Here is a 15,728-nt window from a genome sequence, read left to right as displayed (position 1 = left end):
ATGGTGCGGGGCTCGAGGTTGCCAGATCGGAGGGGCATTGGAAATGTCATTGATTTGGGAGGGTGGTGATGGTTTTTGGTAAATGGAGAGGTAGGTATGTGGGGGAAAGTGTTTCTTTTTTTGGTTTTTGTGTCGAGGTGAGGTAGAGTTTGACAGTGATGGATGTGAGCATGGAGAAGTAATAATCCCCTTGTCAGGATGTGTCTGTAGATTAGGTTGAGAGATCCTGTCAGATTTTGGATTTGGGGAGTGGTGTATTCCAGATGTTTTGGGATTGGGGATTGGCACTGTGACCAAGGGCGATTTTAGAGATGGGATTTTGTCGGCGGAGGCATTTATGTGGATAGAATCTTTTTCGGCGGAGGCATTAAGAGGGTTACTGTGAATTGGTGTTGATTGGACTGTTTCGGGATATGGGGATTGCTTTTGTGTGGTTGGATTTTTTTTTTTTTTTTTTTTCGGAACCCATGTCCGATTGAACTCCGAGTGATGCTTCCGAGTCAGCAACTGGCGGATCAGCTGAGTCTGGGTTGTGTTTCGTGAGGTTTCTTCCGAGTTGGCTGCCGAGAGGGTTTCCAGATCTCCGAATTCCATGGAGACCCAGATCGTGGTTTTTCCGCAGGAGATATGAAAAAACTGTAAACCACTTACTGGTGATTTTGGCCGGATGAAAATTTTTTCTTTGTGAAGCTGCGTTGGCTGGCTTTCGACCCAAATAATCTCTCTGAATTCTTTTGTGAGGCATTCCAGAGTATGCCGGCATCGGATTTCCACCGGAAGACCTTTGACGATCACCCATTGCCCCGAGATGGGGGCTGTGAGTTCTGGGCTCCAATTGGTCATTTGGAGGATCATTGAAATAGTCTTTGTCTTCAGTGAATGTAGTCTCTTGCGGTCCTCCTCCGAATGGCAGTTGATGATCTAGCTCCTCTCATGAGCTTTGATGATGGCTGTGGACATGATATTTCGTTTTTGTAGCCATTCTTGGAGTTGTCTTCTGGTGAAAAAATTTTCCAGGTCTTCCAAAAGCACTGCCAGGGACATTTTGCGCTTGCCCTCAGTTTCAATGTGGGCTGGTAGGGATATAGAGAATTGGTTTTTCTGGGGTGAGAATTGGGGGAGTGGTATTGGTGGTGGTGTTGGACAATTGGTTTCGCAAACCTGAGTCTTCTCTGGTGGAGGATCCGGTGGGAGCGACAGAATTGACTGGTGTGAAGCGCTGGGTTGTGAGTGGATTTTTGGTGGGGTGGCTAGCTGCTGGAGAATTTGATCAAAGAGTTTCCAACCCATTCCAGAAGTGGAGGGCTGTGGGAGAAAAATCATACCCATTATCATTTGGCCACGTCTTTGGTGGATGACGCATTGAAGAAGTCCTCCATGATACTGGCTGTGTACTTGGAATTCCAGATCGCCGGTGAGGAGTGATCTGCTGTATTTTCTTCCCATGTTTCCTACTTGGACTTTCCTGAAAATGTCTAGGAAAAAACTGACTGCGGAGATCGGGAGGGAGATGTATGATTTTTTTCGCCCCTCTTGTGCATGAATCTGGATGGCCTCCCCACTCTTCTCCTTCCTCTTTCGAAAAGTCAGCTTTGCTTTTCCATTCCGGAATTCGTATCTGGTCGGATCCTCCACAAGGATCCTTCGGCGTGAGGATTTCGAGATTACAGTTTGCCATCTCTCGCCTGAACTATCTTCAGAGTCAATAACTTCCTTTTCCCTCTTTTCTTCTTCTTCCGGTTGTTTACCTTTTCGTTGCTGCTGCTGCCGGTGCTGCTTCCCCAGACTGGTTCGATCTTCGCCTCTTCCTAGGTGCTGTCCTACTAGAGGTGCTGGATCAGATGGAGTGGTCATTGAGTGGGAGTTACTTCGTTCCCCAGATGGTTGGTGGGAGGAAATAACTCCTTGACCGACCCCTCGTCCAGCCATCCTCCTCACGTGGTAAGTTTGTAACTATTTTTAGTGAAAGAACTATAGAATGTAAGGATGACAATGACGGATGACCTAGTCTATTGTGCCACTAAATAACATGTTTCAAGGAGGAAGTTGTAATAATAGTATCCATATTATTTAGAAAATAGAGACATCTTTGCTCATAGCCGCTACCAATCACTTGTTTGGTCAGCAAATCCTGTAATAGACAATGAGTAGGGTAAAAAGACATAGGACAGTTAAATGTTTTAGTCAATTGACTTATAGACATAAGGCTAAGAGGAAACTTTGGAACAAACAAAACATTAGAGAGATGCAAAGATGATGTAGGAGAAGAGGAACCAATGCCTTGTACCTTATTTGAGATCCACCGGCTATGTATACAAACCTATTAGAAGAACATGCAACAAGGAAGATGAACAAAAAAAAAAAAAAAAAGCCTACATTTCAAATCAAAATGCTCAGAAGTCCGAAGTCAATAATCTAAGGTGTAGAAGTAGCTTGAGAAAGATGAGAAAGCATACTTGTTGAAGATGAGGCAGTAGAGGTAGGTAGATTTTGGAGGACCTCAAATCCTCATCTATAAGGACCTATTTACCTTTGGAAAATTTTGGTGCTCCTTCAGGCTTGGGTGCAAATGCAATAATAGCTTGATTAGTAATGGCGCAACCTAGCTTGCCATGGAACTTCCAACATGTATGAGTGTTCCACAATAGCTTCAAACCAAGTATGATTATTTGACTTTTGAAACGAGGTACCATTGGTCCCACCTCCCAACTTTTGCCTCTAATATTTCTTCCTCTACTTCATTTGTTGTTGCTTCCTCCTCTACCTTGAGTACAAATTACAAATGTTTTACTAGGTATGGCTGGAGTTTTAGAATTTTTCACCAATATTCGAAACATAGTGGCACAAATATCATCAAATGATGATAGGGCAATTGAATTGAAAATTTGTGTTTTAGCCACTTCAAGGTAAGACTTCTCTTTTTTTAGACAAATGGCAAGAACTAGGGCTTTTATTTGCTTTTCCTAATTGCAATGTCCATAGAGTACGGTTAAGCCAATTTCCTCTCTTGCATAAATCCTCCAAAACATGCAAAATATTCATACAAGCTCTCCTCTTGGTTGGTGTTATACATGACTTGAAAAACATCATACAATTGTTATAGGCTATTTTTTAAAACTTGAATATAGTTTAACACAAGCCCCCCATATAATTTTTGTTGTCTCAAGATAAACTATGTTATTGTGTACATGTTCTTTCATGCTATTAATGAGCCAACTAATGAGAGGTCTTTATAAATAAAAGACATCTTCTTCAACGACAAAATATGGTTTAGTCAAGTGATTAGCAAGGTCTTTGAACCTTCCAAGTTGGCAGTATAGAGAGAGAGAGAGAGAGAGAGAGAGAGAGAGAAAGTGAAAAAAAAAAAAAGTAGCATACCTGCTGGCCCTCTTATCGAGTGAATAATCCAATCACTGCCTGGAGAAAAATTCTCCAATAAAATTTTAGGTGAACTGAACAATAACTATGCTGAAAAAAATTTACTTCAAGAGTGGCATGCTAGAATTTCAATCTATTAAAATAATGAAGCAATAAATAAGCTGAGAAAAATTATAATTACAATAATTGAACCATAGGAGCACTGCATTCAATGAGCATCTTTGGCAACAAAATTGGAATCACCACAAGCTCTCCCTGTCAAAAAGAAACAACAAATGCACCTCATGTGATTAGTGGATATTTTTCTTTTTGCAGACTCCCCAGGGAAGTAAACTTGCACCTGAAACAATTATGTTCAGTAGAAAATTTAGGATTTGAACCACTAACGAGTATGTTAGCATCCAGTAAAAAGAGCATGACATCTAAAAAACCCAGTTTTTCATTTCTGAACCAACAAAAGAAAGAATATAAATTTACTGGCCTTTTTGTCTTATGTTTGATTATCATTCACTTTCTCAAAGATTAAGTGGAAATTAGAGTCATTCTCAACAAACATACTTATCATGAATAAATAAAAATGCCACAAAAAAATTAGAGCAAAATGAACCAAATAGCTACAAGTATGCTATACAAACTCTACCTTAGGAACCAGTTCTCAGTACCAAGCGAGTGCATAGAAATGATGCTCACTCTTTTGTTTTTATTTATCTGTTGAAGTACTGTTGCTCTAAATTGAACAGCAGAAATGAAGGTAGCAGTAAGAGTACATGTTTAGTCTTTTCCCAAAGCAATTATTTTTAAAATAATCCAAGAAATAAAGGTCCACACCTTAGTTGTAGCAGGCATGCATGTATGTTAAACATTCACGAGATGAGATTCTGATAGTGATGAATTAAGATCTTCCCTTGATTGTGATCTCCTACTTTGAAGCCGCATCTGACCTCTGTGGGGGGCCCAGGAAGAGCCAGTTCCATTGTCAACGTGCAGCTGTCCTAAGCTACCTAGCGAATAACTGTGAGAAACACCACCACCTAACAGGTGTAAAGAATCAGTGACTTGAATGCTGCTGCCTCCCAGTCCATCACCCATGCCAAATGGTTTTTTTTGAGAGCCTGCCACTGTCGGACTTAATGGCATCTTTGCTCTTCCCTCTCCTGAAATCCACAAGGAAGCAAATAGTCTACTATGATTAATACAAATCATGATCTAAAAATTTAACTTTAAGCAAATAAGTATTTAAAAACAAGAGGAAGATGATGATGATGAAGGCATACTGATAATTGAATAACCTATGAAAATGAAATCTCTTTGGTGGTATAACTTTTTAGACAATTCTAGCCGATGTAGGTAGAATCCAACCAAGCCAATTCTTCCACCCAAGCTTGTCTCTTAAGTTTTCAGCTTGATCTTGATGATGAATGTGCACGGAGTACAGGACAATAGCTTCCAGTGAAAGACTCAAGTTATGCAGAAATATATAGGTCCTAGATGAAGGGACACAAGAAGCCGAAGTTTATGACAAAGTGCTGAAGTAGTAGTAGTAAAAAAAAAACTTTATAAAAAAAAAACAGTGATGCAGGAATCCTACTTGAAGGAGACAAAAAAGCCAAAATTATGTCCATGAGCCAAAAATAGACCCTTTTAAAAGCTCTGTGAGTGGTAATTAAAACTCGGATATTTTCATTTGAAGTAACAAGTTCAAAGTTGTCAATATCATCCTTCAGTATAAACTTTTAGCTAAGTTTATTTTCTTTGCTAATTTAAGTATCATGTTTAGAAGTTTATTTGTTTTAAGAAATGTTCAAAAGCACTTAATTGGAGAAAAACATGGATCCTTTCAAGCACTGAGATGAGGTGCAACCTAAAGTTATTTGCAGGGCAACAGGAAACATAAGAAATTCGCAGTCATGTCAGTAGGGAAATCACCTGACATTCCATGCAAGCACACTCTTGGATTTAGATGACAAAAACAAAAGATGATTAATATCAAGAATTCTCCAAGATCATCTAGGTATGAAAAGTCGCCATTCAAAGATTCAGTTGAAGCAGTGAGTCCTTACATAAATTGATGGGACCGCTTCAGAAAGGAAATAACTGTACTTATTGGACTCCACCTCTGCAGACGGAAAGGAGATGGAATATTAAGAACAGAACTAGTAGTTGAACTTTGGCTGAAAAGTGGGAGATAGGGCAAACGGGAAAGCCTTGGCCCCCAGTTGTTAATGCATGATAAAGCACATATCAGAAGTATCAATGAGAAAACTAGCAAATCAATTAGAACTGAAGAGCCTAGCTTGAAGGAAAATATCTTATAACTTCCCAGCTCCAGTTTGATAGAAAAAGTTTGCCCAGCTTCCAGTAAAGCAACCCCTAGTGTTCAAGTAATACTCCCAGATCCCAGAGTCCCCTGGTTATCTGAAATGTGCAATCCCTCTCTCAACAATGAGGCGATATATTGTGCTCTAAAGCAATATTGCTCAACAAAAGGCTGCGGAACCACACTTTTCTTTGCTGTATCCCAGTTGCTCTGGCAGAATTCCTGACCCTTTTGTAAGACATCATCTAGTGTAGCTTCAGAGGTTAAGTTAAAAAACCGAAACACAACATAAAAGCCCAACATTGCATAGAACAGTCCCGGTGGCTGTGGTGAATTACTGGTAAGAGCACATGGGTGAATTTCACAGTCTATTCCAGATGTTGCTTGAGACCATTCAGACAAATTTACTGTTACTTTAGCAAGCGCACTACATTCTTCCCAATGTGGGGCCCCAAGCAGCTCAACAGCTTTTCCAAATCTTGTCTGGCCAGTACTTCTCCCTCCAACTACTGGACTTCCTTCTTGGTTTAGTGAAGCACATTGGGAGCACATATATTCCTCTTTGTATCCTTGTTGTAAGCAAGGGTGCTAAATCATTATCTTTTCTTTATTTAAATCCAGTTCCTTGGTTAAAAACTGCTTCTTTACGAGGTAAACCACTGACTTATCAAATGCATCATTTAGACCATAGCCTTCAAGAGAATATGCAGTAAGATGATGATCGCTGGATCCAATGTTCAGACTTAAACTAGTGTCAGCACTCACAAGTCCATCAGTCTCAAAAGTGACTTGGAGTGAGGAACCACCCAAGTCAAGTGCAACAAATGTGGGTTTCTTTGGGTATGAACCCAACATACCCATGTTATAGTTAAGAGCTATCCGTCCATAATATGCTTCTTCCATTCCAGAAATAATTTTAACCCATTTTCGGTGACACAAGAGTGATGAATTTTTCAAAATGGACCAAGCCTTGTCAAGAAGCCAATCAGAACCTGAAGTTGGTAATCTTCGAACCCCAGCTGTGGCATACAGAAAGAGTGAAGTGTCTTTATGAGCCTTTTTGGGTATTTGTTTTTCAGCCTACCTCAGAAGAGGTTTTATTGCAGCCTTCAACCCAGATACATTTCTTACAAGTTTATCGAATCCCGGCTCAGTTTCCATACGTTGGTAAGCCTGACCAGTTTGTGCAGCGGATTTCTTTTGAAAATCTTCAGGCAATGACCTCAAAGTAATTGGAACTCCCATGGCCACTTTGGTTGACAGATGACTTGTACACATAAGCCCTGGTTCCAGTACTTCCAAAATCAAGTACAATATAATAATGTGAAGTTTTATCATTAAACTGCCTCCAAACTGCATACGTCAGAAAAATGAACAGTATCAGGCAAAGAAGCCCCACCACCACTCGGACACACTTCTTCCTTGAAAAGGAAGCTGATGCTGGAGTCTTATCTTTTGAAAAACTAGCTCCAAAGGCCTCTCTTTGCAAAGGACGAATTGGTTTTTGCATGAGATAGCCCACTGAATTGGTGATCAAGGTTGCCCTCTTCAGGGTCAAGTTTCCCTAACGTGGAGATCTCTTGGAGAGATGCAGAAAGTCTTAAACCAGATTTTTGGGTGGGTGCCAATAAATCAAACCGATGGCTTGACCCTACTGGTGACAATAAACCAGGTATAATAGATGCTCCAGTTGAAGAATTAGTTGTAGTAATACGGTTCACCGCAGAAGAAATAATGGAAGCAAGCTTACTTGAGGCCATTATTATGGCACTTGAACCCAAAAGAAAAAATCAGTAATATGTTCTTCAATTCATGGAACTTGCATCTTCCACTGATCACCCAAAATATCTGGAAACCGACACAAAAAGAAAACCAAAAACTGCTTCATCTTTTCTCAAAGACTTAAACTACCAAGTTACACATGTTCCCTGTTTGAAGTGAAAATTTCTTGTTAGTACATGGGCTAAAATAATATATTAGAGAAAAAAAGGTAATAAATGGATCAGGAAACATAAAATACATAAGCAGAAGCATATGGTAACAATCAAGTTACACATTTTCCCTGTTTGAAGTGAAAATTTCTTGTTAGTACACCGGCTAAAATAATATATTAGAAAAAAAGGCAGATCACGAAACATAAAATACATAAGCAGAAGCATATGGTAACTATGGAAAAAGATTTGTCACTTTCCACATTTCTCTCAATAGGGACAGGGAAGACATTTAGGACTTGATATCTTAGATGTCCATGCAGCTTAGAAGTTTTTCAATGATCGAGTCCTTCAGATCAACATCCAGATTATATTGTTTAAATTCTGCAGACAAATTTTCATCCACTCCCTGCCGTGCCACCATGATTACCTGATTGGTCATTTGATAGGTCACACCAGGACAATGGCTTATTCCAAACAATCAGTACACCAATTTGTAGTACACAGGTCATTAATCAGTTGACTAAAGATGGGTGACAGTGAATTTTGGGCAAGATCACCAACAATCCTAGTTCAAATCAAAGTACCATTATTTAAGTATTGAGAGAGAGAGTAACCAAATGCATTCTTCCTTCAACAAAAAAGCACTAAATGGTGTTCATGTCAAAAAGCCTGAACTAAAATGTAGCTAGATATTAATTTTTCAGAAGCTGAAGCAGTATTACTTGCTGTGACTTGATACTTTTTAGTTTTCCTTTTTTAAATCAGAAAAACAAAATATTTTAGTTTTCTTTTGTTAGAAAGCAGTGTCAAAATTCATTCAAATGACTTGGAGATTTATCCAAGAATAGTATGTCGCCTTTTGCCCAAAACATGTGATCCTTTTAGTCAGAAAAAGATAGAATCAGTGATGTGCGAAAAGCAAATACAAAATAATGATGTTACCAACCTGCACACTTTTCTTCACCAAAGTTTTATCTTGCATTGTATATGAATTTTTTATCGAAATTCAACAACACCCAACCCCCCCCCCCCCCCCCCCCCCCCCCCCGGGGTGTCCGGAACCTACCCACCAGAAATCGCAACTCCAGCAGGACTGCCGCCATCACTTCCGACCCCAGCCGACGGCGCTACGAAGCATCATCGCTCAGAAACAGAAGAGATACTTCTTCCAGACAAGGAAGAAAACCTCCCAGAAGGTTGGAAATCACTGAGCACCATTCCGACGAGCTTCCAGAGTCTCCGATGGAAGATCACGACAACAGCTAGACAACGATCTCCCGACGTAAGAAGTGAAATCACCTCTTCCGCTTCGGCTACGGAAAATGTAGAGTAACAGTCAAGCGAGTTGTACGGAACTCCGGCCCGGTTATCCACATCTCCTCTGCAGTCGGATCAAAACTTTCTTTCGTCTGTGTTCCAGTAGAGACAATCTTCAACTTCAACGAGCAACAACCGAAGCAGATAAATCCCACAAACTCTGGTCGCGGGATTCGATTTTTCGATTCTCGATTACCACCTTCCATGGTCAAAGACAATGTCGAATCGTACATCAACAACAAAAATCTGTGCTAGCTAAAATCTTCATACCCGAGGCCACGTTTCGGCTGGAAGGAACTAGCCGCAGCTCTCCGGAGCATCACCGGAGGGGATTGATCCCCTTGCTGGAGATGGCTCCCATTATAATCTTGAGTGTGTGATGTTCTCATCTTAACCGTCAATTAAAGATAATTTGTTTTTAAATAATACTGAATTTTATTAAATCAAAAACTCAAAAAGAGCAAGATTAATAATGGGAGAAAACCTTCCCTAACGATCAGAGATTACTGAAAGGTGAGAGAGGGAATGGCTTCAATGCCAGCTGGCCCGAGGGGGATTGAATCTGCTAGAGAGATGCTGCTCCCAACGTATTGACTGGCTGAGGGGCATCTTGAGGATCAACTGTGGTACTCAATATCACACTTCTGAAGTCCTAGCAGCAAAATCGATAAGGATCAATAATCGGGTATTATCCATCATAATGCCTTCACAAAAACAAAAAAGGTTGATGAGAATCCGGATCCGGGCCTCATCAAAATGGTGCCAGTACTCGGTGAGTGGTCTAGGGCTATGATGGAATCAAACTCAGAGAGTTGATGAGAATCCAGGCCTCATCAAGACGGTGCAAGTGCTCGGTGAGTGAGGTGCCAGCCAGTGCTCGGTGAGTGAGGTGCCAGTGCTCGGTGAGTGAGTAGGCTATGATGGAGCCAAACTCAGAGATAATGCTCTCGAATACTGTTTTTTGCCACAGTTCAGCAGGAAGGTTGGTGACAGTAGCCATTGGCCGTACTGGCTGGAAGGCTCCCTCCCCTCCGATATCCCGGTGATGCCCAATGGGATGCGGGGGAGGAGAGCAAGAGCTGTAAAAAAACTCTTGCTGGGTTCCAAAATGAACAAGCCTAAGTTTGGGAGCTGAGATATAAGATTATGGGTGTGTAGGGTAGGTAGAGTTCGTCAATCAGCCATTACAGAATGGTGGATTTGACGATGTCGGGGGATGTGCCGATTACGATGGAGCCAGGGGTGTTTGTGTGTGGTGGGGTTTGGAACGGAGGGTAGGGAAGATTTGTCTGGCATCACCGGAGGGGACTGATCCATTGCTGGAGGCAGCTCCAGAGAGGCTCTGGAGAGCTGCCGCTAGTTCCTTCCAGCCGAAACCCAAGTTCGTGGCGTCGGGTATGAAGATTTTAGCTAGCACAGATTTTTGTTGTTGATGTACGATTCGACATTCTCTTTGACCATGGAAGGTGGTCATCGAGAATCGAAAAATCGAATCCCGCGACCAGAGTTTGTGGGATTCATCTGCTTCGGTTGTTGCTCGTTGAAGTTGAAGATTGTCTCTACTGGAACACAGATTTCGATAAAAAAATTCATATACAATGCAAGATAGAACTTTGGTGAAGAAAAGTGTGCTGGTTGGTAACATCATTATTTTGTATTTGCTTTTCGCACATCACTGATTCTATCTTTTTTCTGACTAAAAGGATCACATTTTTTGGGCAAAAGGCGACATACTCTTCTTGGATAAATCTCCAAGTCATTTGAATGAATTTTGACACTGCTTTCTAACAAAAGAAAACTAAAATATTTTGTTTTTCTGAGTTAAAAAAGGAAAACTAAAAAGTATCAAGTCACAGCAAGTAATACTGCTTCAGCTTCTGAAAAATTAATATCTAGCTACATTTTAGTGGAGGCATTTTGACATGAACACCATTTAGTGCTTTTTTGTTGAAGGAAGAATGCATTTGGTTACTCTCTCTCTCAATACTTAAATAATGGTACTTTGATTTGAACTAGGATTGTTGGTGATCTTGCCCAAAATTCACTGTCACCCATCTTTAGTCAACTGATTAATGACCTGTGTACTACAAATTGGTGTACTGATTGTTTGGAATAAGCCATTGTCCTGGTGTGACCTATCAAATGACCAATCAGGTAATCATGGTGGCACGGCAGGGAGTGGATGAAAATTTGTTTGCAGAATTTAAACAATATAATCTGGATGTTGATCTGAAGGACTCGATCATTGAAAAAGTTTTAAGCTGCATGGACATCTAAGATATCAAGTCCTAAATGCCTTCCCTGTCCCTATTGAGAGAAATGTGGAAAGTGACAAATCTTTTTCATAGTTACCATATGCTTCTGCTTGTGTCTTTTATGTTTCGTGATCCGCCTTTTTTTCTAATATATTATTTTAGCCTGTGTACTAACAAGAAATTTTCACTTCAAACAGGGAAAATGTGTAACTTGGTTGTTACCATATGCTTCTGCATATGTATTTTATGTTTCCTGATCCATTTATTACCTTTTTTTCTCTAATATATTATTTTAGCCCATGTACTAACAAGAAATTTTCACTTCAAACAGGGAACATGTGTAACTTGGTAGTTTAAGTCTTTGAGAAAAGATGAAGCAGTTTTTGGTTTTCTTTTTGAATCGGTTTCCAGATATTTGGGTGATCAGTGGGAAGATGCAAGTTCCACGAATTGAAGAACATATTACTGATTTTCTCGTTTCGGTTCAAGTGCCATAATAATGGCCTTAAGTAAGCTTGCTTCCATTATTTCTTCTGCAGTGAACCATATTACTACAACTAATTCTTCAACTGGAGCATCTATTATACCTGGTTTATTGTCACCAGTAGGGTCAAGCCATCGGTTTGATTTATTGGCACCCACCCAAAAATCTGGTTTAAGACTTTCTGCATCTCTCCAAGAGATCTCCACGTTAGGGAAACTTGACCCTGAAGAGGGCAACCTTGATCACCAATTCAGTGGGCTATCTCATGCAAAAACCAATTCGTCCTTTGCAAAGAGAGGCCTTTGGAGCTAGTTTTTCAAAAGATAAGACTCCAGCATCAGCTTCCTTTTCAAGGAAGAAGTGTGTCCGAGTGGTGGTGGGGCTTCTTTGCCTGATACTGTTCATTTTTCTGATGTATGCAGTTTGGAGGCAGTTTAATGATAAAACTTCACATTATTATATTGTACTTGATTTTGGAAGTACTGGAACCAGGGCGTATGTGTACAAGTCATCTGTCAACCAAAGTGGCCATGGGAGTTCCAATTACTTTGAGGTCATTGCCTGAAGATTTTCAAAAGAAATCCGCTGCACAAACTGGTCAGGCTTACCAACATATGGAAACTGAGCTAGGATTCGATAAACTTGTAAGAAATGTATCTGGGTTGAAGGCTGCAATAAAACCTCTTCTGAGGTAGGCTGAAAAACAAATACCCAAAAAGGCTCATAAAGACACTTCACTCTTTCTGTATGCCACAGCTGGGGTTCGAAGATTACCAACTTCAGATTCTGATTGGCTTCTTGACAAGGCTTGGTCCATTTTGAAAAATTCATCACTCTTGTGTCACCGAAAATGGGTTAAAATTATTTCTGGAATGGAAGAAGCATATTATGGACGGATAGCTCTTAACTATAACATGGGTATGTTGGGTTCATACCCAAAGAAACCCACATTTGTTGCACTTGACTTGGGTGGTTCCTCACTCCAAGTCACTTTTGAGACTGATGGACTTGTGAGTGCTGACACTAGTTTAAGTCTGAACATTGGATCCAGCGATCATCATCTTACTGCATATTCTCTTGAAGGCTATGGTCTAAATGATGCATTTGATAAGTCAGTGGTTTACCTCGTAAAGAAGCAGTTTTTAACCAAGGAACTGGATTTAAATAAAGAAAAGATAATGATTAAGCACCCTTGCTTACAACAAGGATACAAAGAGGAATATATGTGCTCCCAATGTGCTTCACTAAACCAAGAAGGAAGTCCAGTAGTTGGAGGGAGAAGTACTGGCCAGACAAGATTTGGAAAAGCTGTTGAGCTGCTTGGGGCCCCACATTGGGAAGAATGTAGTGCGCTTGCTAAAATAACAGTAAATTTGTCTGAATGGTCTCAAGCAACATCTGGAATAGACTGTGAAATTCACCCATGTGCTCTTACCAGTAATTCACCACAGCCACCGGGACTGTTCTATGCAATGTTGGGCTTTTATGTTGTGTTTCGGTTTTTTAACTTAACCTCTGAAGCTACACTAGATGATGTCTTACAAAAGGGTCAGGAATTCTGCCAGAGCAACTGGGATACAGCAAAGAAAAGTGTGGTTCCGCAGCCTTTTGTTGAGCAATATTGCTTTAGAGCACAATATATCGCCTCATTGTTGAGAGAGGGATTGCACATTTCAGATAACCAGGGGACTCTGGGATCTGGGAGTATTACTTGAACACTAGGGGTTGCTTTACTGGAAGCTGGGCAAACTTTTTCTATCAAACTGGAGCTGGGAAGTTATAAGATATTTTCCTTCAAGCTGGGCTGTTCAGTTCTAATTGATTTGCTAGTTTTCTCATTGATACTTCTGATATGTGCTTTATCATGCATTAACAACTGGGGGCCAAGGCTTTCCCGTTTGCCCTATCTCCCACTTTTCAGCCAAAGTTCAACTACTAGTTCTGTTCTTAATATTCCATCTCCTTTCCGTCTGCAGAGGTGGAGTCCAATAAGTACAGGTATTTCCTTTCTGAAGTGGTCCCATCAATTTATGTAAGGACTCACTGCTTCAACTGAATCTTTGAATGGCGACTTTTCATACCTAGATGATCTTGGAGAATTCTTGATATTAATCATCTTTTGTTTTTGTCATCTAAATCCAAGAGTGTGCTTGCATTGAATGTCAGGTGATTTCCCTACTGACATGACTGCGAATTTCTTATGTTTCCTGTAGCCCTGCAAATAACTTTAGGTTCCACCTCATCTCAGTGCTTGAAAGGATCCATATTTTTCTCCAATTAAGTGCTTTTGAACATTTCTTAAAACAAATAAACTTCTAAACATGATACTTAAATTAGCAAAGAAAATAAACTTAGCTAAAAGTTTATACTGAAGGATGATATTGACAACTTTGAACTTGTTACTTCAAATGAAAATATCCGAGTTTTAATTACCATTCACAGAGCTTTTAAAAGGGCCTATTTTTGGCTCATGGACATAATTTTGGCTTTTTTGTCTCCTTCAAGTAGGATTCCTGCATCACTGTTTTTTTTTTTATAAAGTTTTTTTTTTACTACTACTACTTCAGCACTTTGTCATAAACTTCGGCTTCTTGTCTCCCTTCATCTAGGACCTATATATTTCTGCATAACTTGAGTCTTTCACGGGAAGCTATTGTCCAGTACTCCGTGCACATTCATCATCAAGATCAAGCTGAAAACTTAAGAGACAAGCTTGGGTGGAAGAATTGGCTTGGTTGGATTCTACCTACATCGGCTAGAATTGTCTAAAAAGTTATACCACCAAAGAGATTTCATTTTCATAGGTTATTCAATTATCAGTATGCCTTCATCATCATCATCTTCCTCTTGTTCTTAAATACTTATTTGCTTAAAGTTAAATTTTTAGATCATGATTTGTATTAATCATAGTAGACTATTTGCTTCCTTGTGGATTTCAGGAGAGGGAAGAGCAAAGATGCCATTAAGTCCGACAGTGGCAGGCTCTCAAAAAAGACCATTTGGCATGGGTGATGGACTGGGAGGCAGCAGCATTCAAGTCACTGATTCTTTACACCTGTTAGGTGGTGGTGTTTCTCACAGTTATTCGCTAGGTAGCTTAGGACAGCTGCACGTTGACAATGGAACTGGCTCTTCCTGGGCCCCCCACAGAGGTCAGATGCGGCTTCAAAGTAGGAGATCACAATCAAGGGAAGATCTTAATTCATCACTATCAGAATCTCATCTCGTGAATGTTTAACATACATGCATGCCTGCTACAACTAAGGTGTGGACCTTTATTTCTTGGATTATTTTAAAAATAATTGCTTTGGGAAAAGACTAAACATGTACTCTTACTGCTACCTTCATTTCTGCTGTTCAATTTAGAGCAACAGTACTTCAACAGATAAATAAAAACAAAAGAGTGAGCATCATTTCTATGCACTCGCTTGGTACTGAGAACTGGTTCCTAAAGTAGAGTTTGTATAGCATACTTGTAGCTATTTGGTTCATTTTGCTCTAATTTTTTTGTGGCATTTTTATTTATTCATGATAAGTATGTTTGTTGAGAATGACTCTAATTTCCACTTAATCTTTGAGAAAGTGAATGATAATCAAACATAAGACAAAGGCCAGTAAATTTATATTCTTTCTTTTGTTGGTTCAGAAATGAAAAACTGGGTTTTTTAGATGTCATGCTCTTTTTACTGGATGCTAACATACTCGTTAGTGGTTCAAATCCTAAATTTTCTACTGAACATAATTGTTTCAGGTGCAAGTTTACTTCCCTGGGGAGTCTGCAAAAAGAAAAATATCCACTAATCACATGAGGTGCATTTGTTGTTTCTTTTTGACATGGAGAGCTTGTGGTGATTCCAATTTTGTTGCCAAAGATGCTCATTGAATGCAGTGCTCCTATGGTTCAATTATTGTAATTATAATTTTTCTCAGCTTATTTATTGCTTCATTATTTTAATAGATTGAAATTCTAGCTTGCCACTCTTGAAGTAAATTTTTTTCAGCATAGTTATTGTTCAGTTCACCTAAAATTTTATTGGAGAATT

At 39.8% G+C, this 15,728-nt stretch overlaps 2 pseudogenes; one reads left to right on the top strand and one right to left on the bottom strand.

The window, feature by feature from the left end:
- Window positions 1-351: 351 nt before the first annotated feature.
- On the bottom strand, window positions 352-8,634 carry LOC137945220 (probable apyrase 7; annotated as a pseudogene).
- Window positions 8,635-9,782: 1,148 nt separating this feature from the next.
- On the top strand, window positions 9,783-15,728 carry LOC137946382 (probable apyrase 7; annotated as a pseudogene).

The sequence above is a fragment of the Aristolochia californica genome, unplaced genomic scaffold, assembly GCF_029961685.1.
Source record: "Aristolochia californica isolate CCGP_79_NKW_82.1479 unplaced genomic scaffold, dmAriCali1.0.hap1 SCAF_12, whole genome shotgun sequence".
In the NCBI taxonomy this organism is placed as follows: Eukaryota; Viridiplantae; Streptophyta; class Magnoliopsida; order Piperales; family Aristolochiaceae; genus Aristolochia; species Aristolochia californica.
The sequence above is the reverse complement of the archived record's forward strand: the minus strand, read 5'-3'. Positions and strand labels throughout refer to the sequence as shown.